Below are 13,901 nucleotides of genomic sequence, written 5' to 3'. Positions count from 1 at the left end.
TACACAGCTCAAGTCCAGATGAAGGCACAAGTTGGTTCAGAGCTGTCCCTACATGTCCTGGGCTGTCTCTGCAGATGTGCCTGGTCCCTGGACCAGACAGCTCCTTGTCCTGGGAAGGCAGCCCACAGGCATTCCCTTGCTCAGCCAACAGGATGACTTGGCTGGATCTCATCAGGGGGCCAGGCAGTGAGTCCCCAAAAATTCAGCCCCAGCCCATGCACACAGGAGGATCTTTGCATCTGTGGAAAAGGGGAGCAGATCCCCTCAGAGCAGACACCAATCACCAATTCCTGCTCTCAGGGCCTGGCTTGTGTAACCAAGCACTGGAAAGAATAAACCCAGGTCCTTTCACACTCAAAGGTCCCTTCCAACCCAAACCAATCCCTGATTAATGGAGCAGAGATGGAAATCAGTTGGATGGTGCAACACTGGAGAAGTCCAAGAGCCTCATCCCCTGGCCTTAAGACCTTCCCAAAAGCAGAGGTGGAACAGCCAAATGAGGTGATGGGAGCAGAATGAGGATATCTCTGGAAGGAAAAGTGATGCCAGCAGTTCTCCTTAAGTCTCTGGAGCTGGCACAGTCCTGCCAGCCTCCTTAATCCAGCCCTACCTAGTTTGGGAGCAGCATGCAAACACTTGGAAGGGAAGGAAGAAAGTGTTTAATAAGTCTGAAATAATTTGTTACAAATTCATTAGCTATTATTTCAGCTGTGTGACCTCCTGAAGGGACTTTCTAGAGGGCCAGATTATGCAGTCAACTGAAAATATAAATAAGTATGGAAAGGGCAGAGATCACTTTGCTCAGCCAAACCGTGTGGGATGTCAGGTTAAGTTTCCTGTCGGGTGCATCCGTGCACTTCCAGGAGGGGAGTGTGGCCCAGCATTTGCATTTCTTCTGCCATCTCCAGGGAAAACCATGTGCCACGGGAACCAGCCAGTCTCCCTGAAAAAAAGCTTCATTTCACTCATTTATTGGTGTTGATTTCAATCCCCACTGCTTTTAGGGAGCCTTTAATTGGAATGTCTGTCTGTACATTCACACCGATATTTACTGATGGGGAAGTGCTGCATTCGAGGTGAAATGTGCAGTGCACATACAGATACGGATCTTCCCCATCCCTGGAAGTGTCCAAGGCCAGGCTGGACATTGGGGCTTGGAGCAGCCTGGGACAGTGGGAGGTGTCCCTGCCCATGGGATGAGCTTTAAGGTCCCTTCCAACCGAAACCATTCTGTGATTTTATGATATGACGAGGCCCATCTGTGCCTGTAGAAGAATGGCAAAGAGAAATTTCAAAGGGAGACCCAAAGCATTTTTAACAGGCAAAAAGCACACAGAGGAGTGAAAAGTTCTTAAATTAAGTCACCCCAGCCATCCTCCACACCCACGGCGTAGTTAATTAAATCCGGGCTCACAGATGATCTGTGTGTTGTGTGCAGAAGCACGAGCACATTTCTCCAGACAGAGGCAGATCCAAGCTTCCCTCTTCTCTCCCTGCATTCCATCTGATTCCCTCATAAGCCTCGGAACCCTCATTTCAGTCACCGAAGGTAGCACCCAGCCTCCCTCCCGCTTCACAAGCATCACATGCAGATTTCACCTGGAGAATGCGAAACTTAAAGAAACATCTTGTACTGCAAACACAAATCGTGGGTAAAACTCGGTTGTACAGAGCAGAAAAGCTGCTCAGCATCAACTAGAGGCTCCCATCACCCCTGGGAACATCCAAGACCCGCTTGGACGGGGCGCTTGGAACAACCTGGTCTAGCGGAAGGTGTCCCTGCCCATCCCAGACCGCTGGTGAAACCCAGAGGGGAGCGGCACTGCCAAAGCCGGAGCACGGAGCCTTTGTTCGGAGCAGATGCTGCGGGGAGCTCGTCCTGCTCCCCCCCAGAGCGGGGATTGCATCAGAGCCGCGGTGACACAGGTTATTATCCCAGCGGGAACCTCGCAGGGGTCACTCTCCGAGGTTCAAACAAGTCCAGCTTTTGCAGCTGGCAAACCTAAACAAGACCAGCCAGCTGCTGCCGAGCTGAGTCAGCCGCACTCGTCCGCCTGAAAGCGTCCACTTAACCCGTTCACTTAATCACCCAAACCCCAAAAACCTGACAACTGCAGACAGCGAAACGCACATCTGCCTTTTGCAGCACGACCGGCTAGGAAAGACCGTGGCAACCGATTTTCCAGGGCTTTTTTTTCCTAGACTGAGGAGTGCGTGCTGCACACAAATCATGCTGCTGGGAGCCGGGCTGCTCTGAGTCAGCAGGGCGAGTGCTACACCCCACCCCAGCCATCGGGGCGGACAGCATGCATTTCAGTATTAAACATGTGATTAAATCCTCCACCAGACACAGACAAGCCGACTTGTTTGCTCCTCGAGCAGAGGTTCCATCTCTGCCCGCTGCTTCCCCCAAAAATTTGAACGAGACTGTTTGTTCCCCTTTGAGAAACAGCAGCAAGGGAGCGATAACTTCGCTTTACCTCTCGCGAAGCCGTAAAACCCAGAAGTGCGGTGAAAAGGTGACCCGAGAGCTCTGAAGCGGATAATTTATTGATAGGAAAGAAACTCGAAGCAGCGGCGCAGACAGCGAGCAGAATAAAGCAAGATTTTAGAAATGATTAGTCAGTCGTCGCACCGGGAATTAAACCCCTCGGGGTGTTCTTTTGTGGGACTGGAGGCTCTGGGAGCAGAGCAGGGGGTTGGGAAGCTCCCGGCGCTATCCGGGCTGGAAGCGCGTTGCTAAAGAGGTTGTGAGTAAGATCTGGCTCCCTGTCCCCTTCCCGTGGTTTGCCTGCCCGGCCCGGCCCGCCGAGCAGTTTCAGGGAAGCCCATAAAGCAGTGGCCAGCCCCACGCCCAGTGCGAGGAGTGATGCTGCTCCTGAGAGCCTTGGAAAAATGATTCATGGGTGCTCAGAGCCCGGACAGAGCTCAGAGCGGGGGGGATGCGCTGACCACGCTGCTGAAGGAGGATGGCAGCATCCAAACCCGCAGAAATAGAGATAAAACATCCCCCCCGACCAGCCCCGAGGGAGACTCACAGCCACTCTGCCGTTGCCTGCAGAAAGCCCTGTCCCCTCAGGAGCCACCACAGCCCCGGGTGCCCAACCGGAGCTGGCAAACAACATCCGACCCCTCGTTCGGGCAGAGCCAGACAAAACCACGCTGAAGTGCAGCATATTCCGACAAAACAACAACAAAATCAGTCCTCTGCACACCCCCAAACCCCTTCAGGCCACAGCAGCAGCCTTACCTGGCCCTCATGCAATGCTGCGTCCAGGACATCTCCAGAGCTGGAAGGGACCCACGGGGACCATCGAGTCCAACTGCTGGCCCTGCACAGGACACCCCAAGGAGCTGGGCACCCCCGGGAAGCAGAGGCAGCCGTGGGAAGAGGCTGGCAAGGAGAGGAGGAGGAAGAGGAAAGAGAGGGGTAGAGCTGATTGTAAACACCAGGGCAGGGAACGGGTTCCATACCTCAAACGGTACTTAAGCGGGCTGCGATCTAGAGGGCTTGGTTTAAGAAGCCTGGTCTAAGGGTTTTAAACCTGGTTTAACGGGATATTCTGTGATTCCAAGCATGGGCAACGCCATCTGCATGGAAGGCGGCAGCTGTAAAGTTTAGGAAAACGAGTGCACTGCGTGGTGCTTGCATTTAAGGGCTGGGAGAAACGGTGGGACCGAGGAGAGATGCAGGACCCAGGGTGGCTTTTGCCAGGCTTGTGCCGTGCTGATGCAGCTGCCAGACCAAGGAAAAGGGACAGAGAGAGCCTCGGGGCAGTAGGAGATAAGGAATGCCGAGCTTATCACGCCCATTCAAATTCCACTGTCACCATTCCCAGGGTGCCCAAAATGCCAATCCCAGTGATTCACCCCAGCCCCACAAAATCCAGAGTGCCTCATGCCGCGCCAAGGACTCCTTCCCCCGGCAGGATTGTTTGTCATATAAAAATATAGCTCCCCCTTCACGAGGGCAGCGCCCTGTAACCCCAGGTATTTTAAAGAGCTGAGCGATTCTTGCCATAAAAAAAAGATCAGAGGGGCTTTATTGACTGCAGCAGGGTTAAGCCGGTTTATTCCGAGTGAGAATTTGGCCCCTTGACTTCAAGGAAGCCGTGCTGATTAATCCCAGATGCAGACCTGGCCGGGTACAATCCCTTCCCAAAGTCCTGGGACTGAATCACCTCCGTTGCTCAGAGCCTGGGTGGTTATCAAGGAACGAGGAGCAGCACCTGCCATGAGGGAAACATTGAGGATGGGGCCAGGGAGTTGGGATTGAGGAATTCAGGGACCTTCAGCATGTGCCTTGTAGCAGCGGGGAAGATGCCAGAGCAGCAACCTTTCTCCTGCAAACATCTGGGAATGGCACCTGGGATGGGAGGCCAAAACCTGGGCACTGAGCACAGCGGGCAAGGAGATGGGGAATCTTCCTTGTCTGCTTCCCACCAAAGGCTTTTTGTGGTGCTCTGTAAGGATCCATAAGAGTAAAACCAGGATTAAATCCATCCACGCTTCAGGGAAGCTGCCCCAGCATCTCTTTGGCAGTTTTGAGGAGCAAGCACAGCTTCATTCCTGCTCCAGATGCCAAGGAAAAGGGTCTTTTTTCAGCTCTTTTTTCAGCAATCGCCTCCAAGGCTAACTCAGGACAGGTGAGGTTTCTCTTCCCAGAGTTGTGGGCACGAGTGCCGTACTTTTTGCAGGAAAAACTAAAATCCTTTACACGTGTGCCCGTGGAGAGGTGGCAAAACTGTGCCACGTGGCAATAAACACCAGAACAGACCCGTTCCAGGGCGGGTGTTGATGGGTTCTTGGGTCTGAAACGCAGCGTGGGGGGCACCTACCCCGCCAGGTCCCTCATGCAGGGGCATTAAAAATTCCTGGCTATAGGATGCCAGTGTCCCTCCCCAGATTTCCCTTGAGGGTCTCTGCCCCACATTTGCATCAGGCAGGCTCCAAGGGCAGGGCTCTGCGTGTGGAGGAGACTCAGCAGCACGGCTGGGAAGAGGGAAATGCCTGGGCTCGCCGTTCCCCAGCTCCAGCCCGGCCTTCCAAGCTGTGTTTGTGAGGGCCGGCGTCTGGAGCGGGACGGAACCCGAGGATTGATGGGCAGCAGCACACGTACAGCTGTGCACATCTGGCCCGCAGGTGTCTCAGCTGCTCTTTGTCAGGGACATGAAAAAGCACCCCGAGTTCCTGGGGCAATCGTACCTGTCCCGTGGATTGTTCCCAGAAGCCCCCAGGATTCTGTGGATTTTATGTCTCTGCCTTTCAGTGGGTGGCCCCAATTTTTTTTTTTTGCTTGTTTTTCCTTTACTATTTTATTTAAAAAAGGAGTTTAAACCCTAGATGCTTTTAAAACAGGGGGGGTTTGTTGTTATTAATTCCACTGGCATCAATCCACGCAGCTGAGTCAGTCACAGTGGATGTTTATCATCCTTTCCCTGATTTACTCCTAGGAGTAGATGTTACTACAGAGCCTTTGTGCTGCACTGATGAAAAAACTGAGGCTGTTCCTCCTTGTGCTCAGCCACAGATAGAGCCAGACTCACTCCCAAAATATCTGATCTATGCAAGGGCAGGTAAAGTGGGGAAACAGGTAGGAAAAGTCTCGTCCATGGGGTAGGAAAATCCCGGAGCATCCCACAGGGATGCTGCCGCTGCTGAGGTTTGGGAACTGCAGCTGCACGCAGGAAAACTGTGAGAGCAGAGGAGCTGCTGGCTGAGCGGGCCAGACCCAGAGAGTTCCCTTGGAAAAAGAAGAAAGCCACAGATGTATATGTTTATTTTTAGAGAAGGTGTTTTTCCTAGGATCTGTATTATTTTGGCAGGAACGCTGAGGGGGAGGAGGAAAGGTTTCCCTTTGGCCAATAATATCTGCTCTCCTAAAACGGGGTGGAGGCAGAAGGGTGTTCTCACAGCCCCGTTGGTATCTCAGTTGTGTTTATCCCTGCAGAGGCACACAGGGTCCAGAGACCACATCCCAGGGAGCTTGGTCCTAAATTAAATTCCCCCTTAGCCTGTGAGTTGTGTCTGTGCAGGGTGGGATCTGTCTCAGCAGAAGCGGACGGGCCACCTCTGGCAACTCCACCCTCCTTCCCTGATTTCCACCCGTTCCCACCGCTTTGGCCCCGTTTTGGGTGGGCATTTGAGGCAGTGCCTGCCCAGGATTGCCGGTGCTTGGGCAGCTGGAGCCCGTCTGGACCCGAGAAGGCCGCAGGATGTGGGACTCGGGCGGCAGAGGAAGGTGGGATGTGGCTGCTCTCAGCCTTGGCGTGAGCCTCAGAGCTGCTCCTTCGGGACACGTCGGTGTCTGTGCAGGTTCTCCTCCCCAGCCCTGGGTATTTCCCTAGAGCTGCACCAGGAGAACACCTCCTTCCCTGCCTTTTCCCTGCTTGGTTCCACACCTTTCTCCTGTGGCCTGTGAGTGAGGGACTTGGGGCAGTAGATCCAAGCTGCAGCAAGCCCTGGTGAGCTCTGCTAGCCAGGAGGGCTGGTGGGGGCCATCTCCTGCCCCTCTTTGCCCCCCATCCCCACCCACACACCCTTCTCTGCCTTGGGAGATGCTGCTGGTGTCCCTCAGTGCTTGTTCCTCTGAGCCACCCACGAGGCAGCTCCCATGGTTCTCCCAAACGCTGGGGCAGCTCTGCTTTTCCCTGCTCCGGCTGCTCATTAGCAGCTTCCGCCCCTCGGCAGCTCCGAGCTGCCATTCCAGTGATGGGCTGCCAAGGTTTTAACGAGGGGCTCCCACAAACCTGCCTCCTCCTCCTCCTCCTCCTCCAGCTGCCACCAGCCCCACTCGGCCTGTGGAGGAGTGCAGGCCTTTGGCAAGGGGGGTTCTTCCTGTTTAAAGCTCCTTTTTGTTGTTGTTGGTTTAAAGCTGTTTTTATGTTTGTTTTAATTTTCTGGCCAGGGAGGGACACGGCACCTTGGGGCAACACATTCCTGAGTGCCCAGAGGTTGCTGCAGGGAGGAAGGACATAACATAGCAACTCCGAGCATCCCAGCAGCAAAATGCTTCGTTGTTCAGCATTCCCTTCTCCTCCCTGTGGTGAGCACAGCCCCAGGAGACTGATTTCAGCTGGGCTACAACCAGAAATGCTGAAGAATTGGCTTTTTCGAGGTGTTTTGGGCCCCAAAGGACAGCTTTTTCCATGGGGAATTGTTGAGCCTGTGGGTAGCAGCCATTGAATTCCTCTCCTTGGTGAGCATCCCTCTCTTCTTCTCGAGGGGTTCATTCCATTCAAGGCCAGGCTGGATGGGGCTTGGAGCAGCCTGGGATGGTGGAAGGTGTCCCTGCCCATGGCAGGGGGTGGGACTGGATGGGCTTTAAGCTCCCTTCCATCCCAGACCATTCTGGGATTCTGTGGAGACCAATAACCCTTTCTGCAGCAGTGTGAGGGGAGAAAAAATATTTTAAGCAAAATTATGGAGTAATTTCTGGCAATATGCAAGAGGAGCACTCACAACTGCCCCAAATTTCTTTCAACCATGGGTGAGGAGCTTTTAAGCCAGTCCCAGCCTCGTGGCCGTGCTCCATCCTGCTCCAATGGCTGGGAGCAGACCCAGGCAGGAGGGACCAGGGCTTCTTCTTGTGGCATCATCCCTTTAGGATCCTCAGCTTTCCCCAGACAGCGAGGTGTTAGCAAACCATGGGCCTTCCTCAGTGATGCACAAGAGGGTCTGGAGAGGGAAAAACAGCCCCAGGGGGAGGAGAAAAGGCTTCAATCTCCATTTCCTCATGCCACACCCCCATCAAACTGCTCCTGATAACAAACTGGGTGGCTGCAGAGCATAAGGAGGATGTTTCACCTCCAGCCAGCCACGGGCAGATAAATGCCCCAAGCTCTGAAAAGGCTGGGATGAATGAATCAGAGAGAGGAGAGGCTTCTCCCTGGCTGAGGAAGGGTCCGAGGGGGGCCCCGCGGCTCAGGAATGAACCTCTCTGCCGGGGATGTGTTTTGAAACATTTTCCCAGCTGTGAGATGCACATAACTGTGGCTTTCCCTTCATCTGGGAGACTTCAAGAGCAGATGGGTGATAAGGGTTCAGAGCAGCAAAGGCAGAGCAGCCCGAGCCAGGGGATCTGGTTTCAGTCTGTCCATACCCGCAGCATTAGATCTGATTTTGGCCCTCTCTCCGCCCCCTCGCACGGACACAATTATCTGAATTCCTTTCTCCGCTGCTTCCTCCCCTCTGAAGCCTCGCAGCCTGGCCCTGCTGCCTTTTCCGGGGCTCCCTCCTTTCCTGGCCTGGGGAGGGGTCTGTGCCAGGGGGACCAGCACCCCCCAGACAGCGGAAAACAACCACGAGGCTGGAAATTTATCCCCCACCCCCATCTTTTGTAGCCTTCCCTGGTGTGAAACACCCCCAAAATCAAGGGATTTCTGCTGGGTTTAGCCTTTCCTGGTGGGAAACACCCCAAAACTCAAGGGAATTCCTCTGTTTTAAGGTGCATTTTTTTTTTGCACCATCCCAATCCTGGAAAGGTTTTATATTTAAACAAGGACGGGCTTAAGTTGAAATAGGTTTATATTTAAATTCAACCAGCTTAAATTTAAATTATTATAAATGATTATAATACAATGATTTATAATTCTAAGATGATAAAATGGGGTTTTTCCATGCAGAATCTGGGGCACGGAGATCCAGAGGGATGGGAATCAACCTTTCCAAGGGCTCTGCATGGTCCTTGTTCACCTGTGAGGTGAAAAAAATCCCTTAAATTAAACAGGCTTACATTTAAATGAATAAACTTAAATTTAAATGACGTTTAGATGAAAATAAATTTAAATCAATTTTGAACAATTTGAATTTAAACAAGGCCAGGTTGGACAGGGCTCTGAGCAACCTGGTCTGGTGGAAGGCATCCCTGCCCATGGAATGAGATGAGCTTTAAGCTCCCTTCCAGCCCAAACCACTCTGTGAAGTGGCTGCCATCAATTTTACATCCAGGGACCGTTGACAGCTCCCTGAAATAATTTGGGAAGATCCCTTCAGCAGTGATCCTGCAGCGAGTGTAGCTTTGTGTAGGCAATCCATAGGCCGGTGCTGCCCTTCTTCCATCAGCTTTGCTCTAAAAATACCAGAGAATGTATTAAACCATGCAAAACCAGGGATGAAACACATGGGGAGAGAGTTTTCCCCATGCTCAGCCCCAGCAGAGCCCCGTGTTATGTTCCCGTCACCCCACCTGAATTCCCATCCAGCTGAAGCTCTCCGTGTGTTGTAGCTTGGCTTTTGCCAGGGGGGGTTGAAACTGGATGATCCTGACAGTCTCAAACCATCCTGTGACTCCATGATTCCGTGACTCCGTGATTCTGTGATTCCGTGATTCCGTGATCCCGAGTCCAGCTCCTGCCAGCCACCACCGTGCCTCCATCCCGGCAACGGAGATGAACCCAAGCCAAAATAACTCCGCCTGCTCCCTGCCTTTGGTCTCGCAGGAACACTCAGCCCCAGGCACGGCTGGGAAGGCGACGTGGGGAGGCTCAGAGCTGGGGCCAAACAAACTCCCTGTCCCCCAGCTCCAGGTGGGATGGAGCTCTGCAAGCCGGGCAGTTTGCGTGTTGCCTTCCAGCTTTTCCAGCCTGCAACACCTCCCAGGCATGGGGAAGCATTTTTGGAGCACGGCTGTTTTCCACTCCCCCTGTAGCCTGAAACAGCTGGGCCATTTTTCTTGCCCAGAAAACAAAAACAGCGGCGAGAAAGAGGAATCACCGTCGGGTGTGGAAAATTTTCAGCTCAAGAGGTCTAAATTTCGGGAGGTTTTCCAGCAGATCACACCCCATGGGATGCTGGGAGGCAAAGTGTCCAGACCTGACCGTGGATGCTCTGATTGATTTGTGCCATAGGGCTTTTTAGAGGGGTTATTCCCAAAACAGCTGGGAATGATGGTCCCTGAGCTCAGGAATGGGATTTTAGTGATTTTCTAAAGCAGGAGTGTCGCCTTTTGTGCTGTAACCCAGGGTTGCTTGGAGCCACTGGTGGGGCTATTCCAGAGTAATTTTTTACACTAAAAAGAGGAGATTAAGGGAGGAAGAAATTCCTCACTCTGAGGGTGGGGAGGTCCTGGCACAGGTTACCCAAAGAAGCTGTGGCTGCCCCATCCCTGGAAGCGTTTAAGGATGGGGCTTGGAGCAACCTGGTCTAGTGAGAGGTGTCCCTGCCCGTGGCAGGGGTGGAACAGGATGAGCTTTGAGGTTCCCTCCCAACCCAAACCACGCTGGGATTCTATGAATGCCACATCTTCCTCACCTTGACGTGTTTGCTCTGTCCCATCTCATTCAGGCCTTACCTCTGAGCAGATGCAGCTCAGCAGGGGACTTCTCCTGCCCCATTCACCTTGAAACGTGCCTAGGACACCTTCCCAGCTATGGTGCAGCACTTGAGCAGTAAATCCTTAATTAACAGTGTTGATGAGGAGCAGTGATCTCAACGGTTGTTGCAATTCCAGCTCCTTCCAGCAAAGGATGCTTGGTCGGAACCCAAAGGCAGCACTGAGCAGTGCTGGGCCCTCAGCTTGGACCCACGCTGCTTTTTACTTCCCCAGGCTGAAGGGAAAGTGGGGAGAAAACAACCCATAAAGTTCCTGGTGATGGGCAAAATCGGGGGCAGCTGGTGTGAGCTGCACCCCTCACCCCTCTCACCCCTCTCACCCCCTCCCCAGCGCCAAACACAGGGCAGGAAGGTGGGGCAGCACTTTCCTGGCAGGGACTCAGGTTGGCAGAATCCCACATGGAGGGAGAGAGAGGCTGGGCCCTGGGGCCAGAGCCTTTTTTCTACATCCTCAGCTTTAAAAGAAGTTGGAAAAGCTGCCTTTAAAAAAAAACAAAAACCAGCAAAACCCAGCAAAACCAAACAAACTCCCAACGGTTTTCCTGCATTTCCCATTTCATTTGCACTCTTGGCCATGCCATGGAAATGATTTCAATCCTTTTGTAACCAAACCCGCCCCAATCCTATATAAGCAAAGGCCTGGGGGACCTGTTGCGAAATTTCCTGCAAGCTGGGCCGTGCTCTTGCTGCCACCTTCCATCAGGCCAGCAGCTCTCTGCTCCTGTGATTTCCATGATGGGCTGGGAAATGCTCCTAAAGCAGGGAAAAGCGGATCAGCAAGGCCTCAGCCAGAGGAAGCTGCGCTGGGTCTGCACTGTGGCAGCGCATCACAGCTGTGTTCTGTGTCAGGGTAAGAGAAACGCTTGGAAATCCCTGAGAAAAGCTTGGAAATCCCAGGAGAAAGCAGTTGCCATCCCTGGAAGTGCTCAAGGCCAGCTTGGATGGAGCTCTGAGCAAGCTGGTCTAGTGGAAGGTGTCCCTGCTCATGGCAGGGGTGGCACTGGATGCCAAGGGCAGCCTCCACACACCAGGTAGGAGAGGAGAAAAGAGCAGCCTGCTGAGGTTTTGGGGGGCATTTTCCCTCTTCTTCAGCCCTTCCTTCCCCCTGCAAGACTCATACTGCAGCAAGCAGGGGCCAGGTTGCTGACATGAGGATCACAAGCCAGATTCAGGGTCTGGTATCAAAGTCTGATTTCACAGAATCACAGCACGGTTTGGGCTGGGAGGCGCCTCAAAGCCAGTCTAGTTCCAATCCCTCGGGAGCACAGGATGGGATGTGGCAGAGCCATTCCAGAGCTCTGGAACATCCATGATCCACAGGGTAGGCCTCACCGTCACAGGGAAGAAAATCACCCCGTTAGCACCAAGCTGCTGTGAAATTCCCAGTTCTCCAGCTGGAGCTGGAAACCAGAAAGAGCCAGCAGGAATGAGATGCCTCAGGGCAGCAGCAGCCAGAGCAGGGGGTCTCAGCCGGGGTTGAAGACGTCAGCTCTGCCCTGGGAGCAGCTTTGTGCTGAGCTCTTCACTCTTGGGTGGGATTTTAAAAATCCCTGGAATTAGACCAGCTTTTTATCTGGTTTTACCTCGTTTTCGTGTCAGCCACATTCAGAGAAGAGCAGGGCACAGCGAAACCTTGTGACCATCCTCCACCCCCTTCTCCTGCTCACTGGAAAAAATAATAATTAGGAAAAAAAACCAGAAAATTGCTCCGTGGTATCTTCCTCCTCCCTGGACTTAATTTTCCTTTCCTGGAGCCCTCCCTGGACAGGGAAAGGACCAGCCTGTCATCTGTCAGATGTGGGCATCCCCAAACCACCGGGAGAGGTGGAGCTTTCCTAAGTGGTCCTGGGCAGCCTGACAAGTCCCTGAGCTCGCCTGCAGAATGTGGTTGTAATTAGATAATTAATAACTTGGAGAGCGAAAGGAAAGGAAATCAGCTAAATGGAAGCTTTCCTCGGTGGGAGGAAATAATTATATCTGCTTTTTGATATCTGAGCTGAGGTGGCTTTGCTGAAGGCAGGAGCAGCACCTCGCCCGGCCCTGAGCAGGATGGGGGATCCTGTGGGCACTGCAGGGTCATGGAGTTTGTCCCACAAAATGTTCCCTGTTCCTGGAGGTGTTCAGGGCCAGGCTGGAGCGACCTGGGATAGTGGGAGGTGTCCCTGTCTGTCCCTGCCAGACTCTGAATTTAGGCTATCTATCCAAAAGTCTAAGGAATTGTGCTTCCACTTACTCCTGGCAGACTGGATCTTGCCCTGTGCCTGGATTAACTCCACGCTGCTGGAACCAGGGGCAGGATCCAACACATGGTTTCAGACCATAGCCTGGATTTGTAGGGAAAAAGCCCTTCCCACACAACCTGTCTCACAAAGATGTCCTGGATTTGGTGTATTTATTTTTCTTCTCTTTTTTTTTTTTTTTTTCCCCTTCTCTCCAGACTGTCCAGTGTCTGCAACTGAAGTGGAATTGGGATTTATCCAAGTTTGTAGCTTCTGAAACCTTAAAAACCTCAAGAAAACTGCTCCAAAAGACCCCTCTTGACCTCCCTCGCTCTGAACTCTTGCGGAGCATTTTAGACTGAGCAGCAAAACGGCACCGAAGAGAAGGGGCTGAGACTTTGCAGCATCTCTCCCCAGAACGACTGACCAAAGAGAGAAGGAGAAGCAACATTCCTGGTTGTTCATTGTTGTTGGGATTCTGTGTCTGTCTGTCTGTGCGTTTGGTGTTTTTATCGCTGGTTTTTTTATTTTTATTTTTATTTTTATTTCTGAGGAAAAAACCTTAATTCAGGAAACACATTTATGAGGCATCTTTGGGTTCGAGTTTTACTTCCCCTTAGCTGTATTCTTCTCTTTTTTTTTATTTTTTTTTATGTTCCAAACCTGATTTCTTGTACAGTCATGGCAAAACTGGACCAAGGCTCTCAGAAAAAAACAGGACAAGAAGGAGAAAAGCCCACCATGCCCCCAGCTCCCTGCATGATTTGTTTCAAGAACAGCCTGGGTTACAGACTGCCCTCCACACTCTGCCACCTCTCCCTTATTGCTCCATGATTTGCTACCGCTCATCCCCTTCCCCCTTTTTTTTATTTTTTTTTTTAAATTTTTTTTTGTTTTCATTTTCTGTTCCAGTGTATATGTTGCTTATTTGTTTTATTTATTGAGATATTTTTAACGAGCTAAGAGACTGCAATGTCGCTGTGTATACTGCTTCTCTTGCCAATAAAAATAAAGATGTCATGCAGCTACCGGGGCTTTGAGATTTATGTTCTCGACTCCACAGCCCCCAGCAGAGGCTGAGACTCTTCCTTGCACCCCACAATGTTTTGACACTCAGAATTTTGGCTAAAAATTTCTTTCCCAGGGAGTGGGTGATGGGTGTGAGCCTCACTTGTCCGGGCTGATGTCCTGCAGGACGATTTGGCTTGGAATGGACCTTAAAACCCAACATCTTCCACCAGACCGGGATCTGGAAACATGGGGCTAAATTATCCCAAATGACCTTTTCTCCCCATCGACTACGGGAAGAAAAAAAAACCCCAAAACAACCCAAAAAACTCCCTGCTGTCG

General features: G+C 52.2%; 1 protein-coding gene across 1 annotated transcript in view; it reads left to right on the top strand.

The window, feature by feature from the left end:
- The window catches only part of TWIST2 (twist family bHLH transcription factor 2), a 28,372-nt gene extending 14,813 nt beyond the window's left edge, over positions 1-13,559 (top strand). Inside the window, exon 2 of the mRNA XM_069021441.1 lies at positions 12,770-13,559. The gene's annotated coding sequence lies outside the window, so the exon portion shown is untranslated. The remainder of the gene's footprint in view (positions 1-12,769) is intronic.
- The last annotated feature ends 342 nt before the right edge of the window (positions 13,560-13,901 follow it).

Source organism: Aphelocoma coerulescens, chromosome 7 (assembly GCF_041296385.1).
Source record: "Aphelocoma coerulescens isolate FSJ_1873_10779 chromosome 7, UR_Acoe_1.0, whole genome shotgun sequence".
NCBI lineage: Eukaryota > Metazoa > Chordata > Aves > Passeriformes > Corvidae > Aphelocoma > Aphelocoma coerulescens.
Note: the sequence above shows the minus strand (reverse complement) of the source record. Positions and strands in the feature narration are given on the sequence as shown.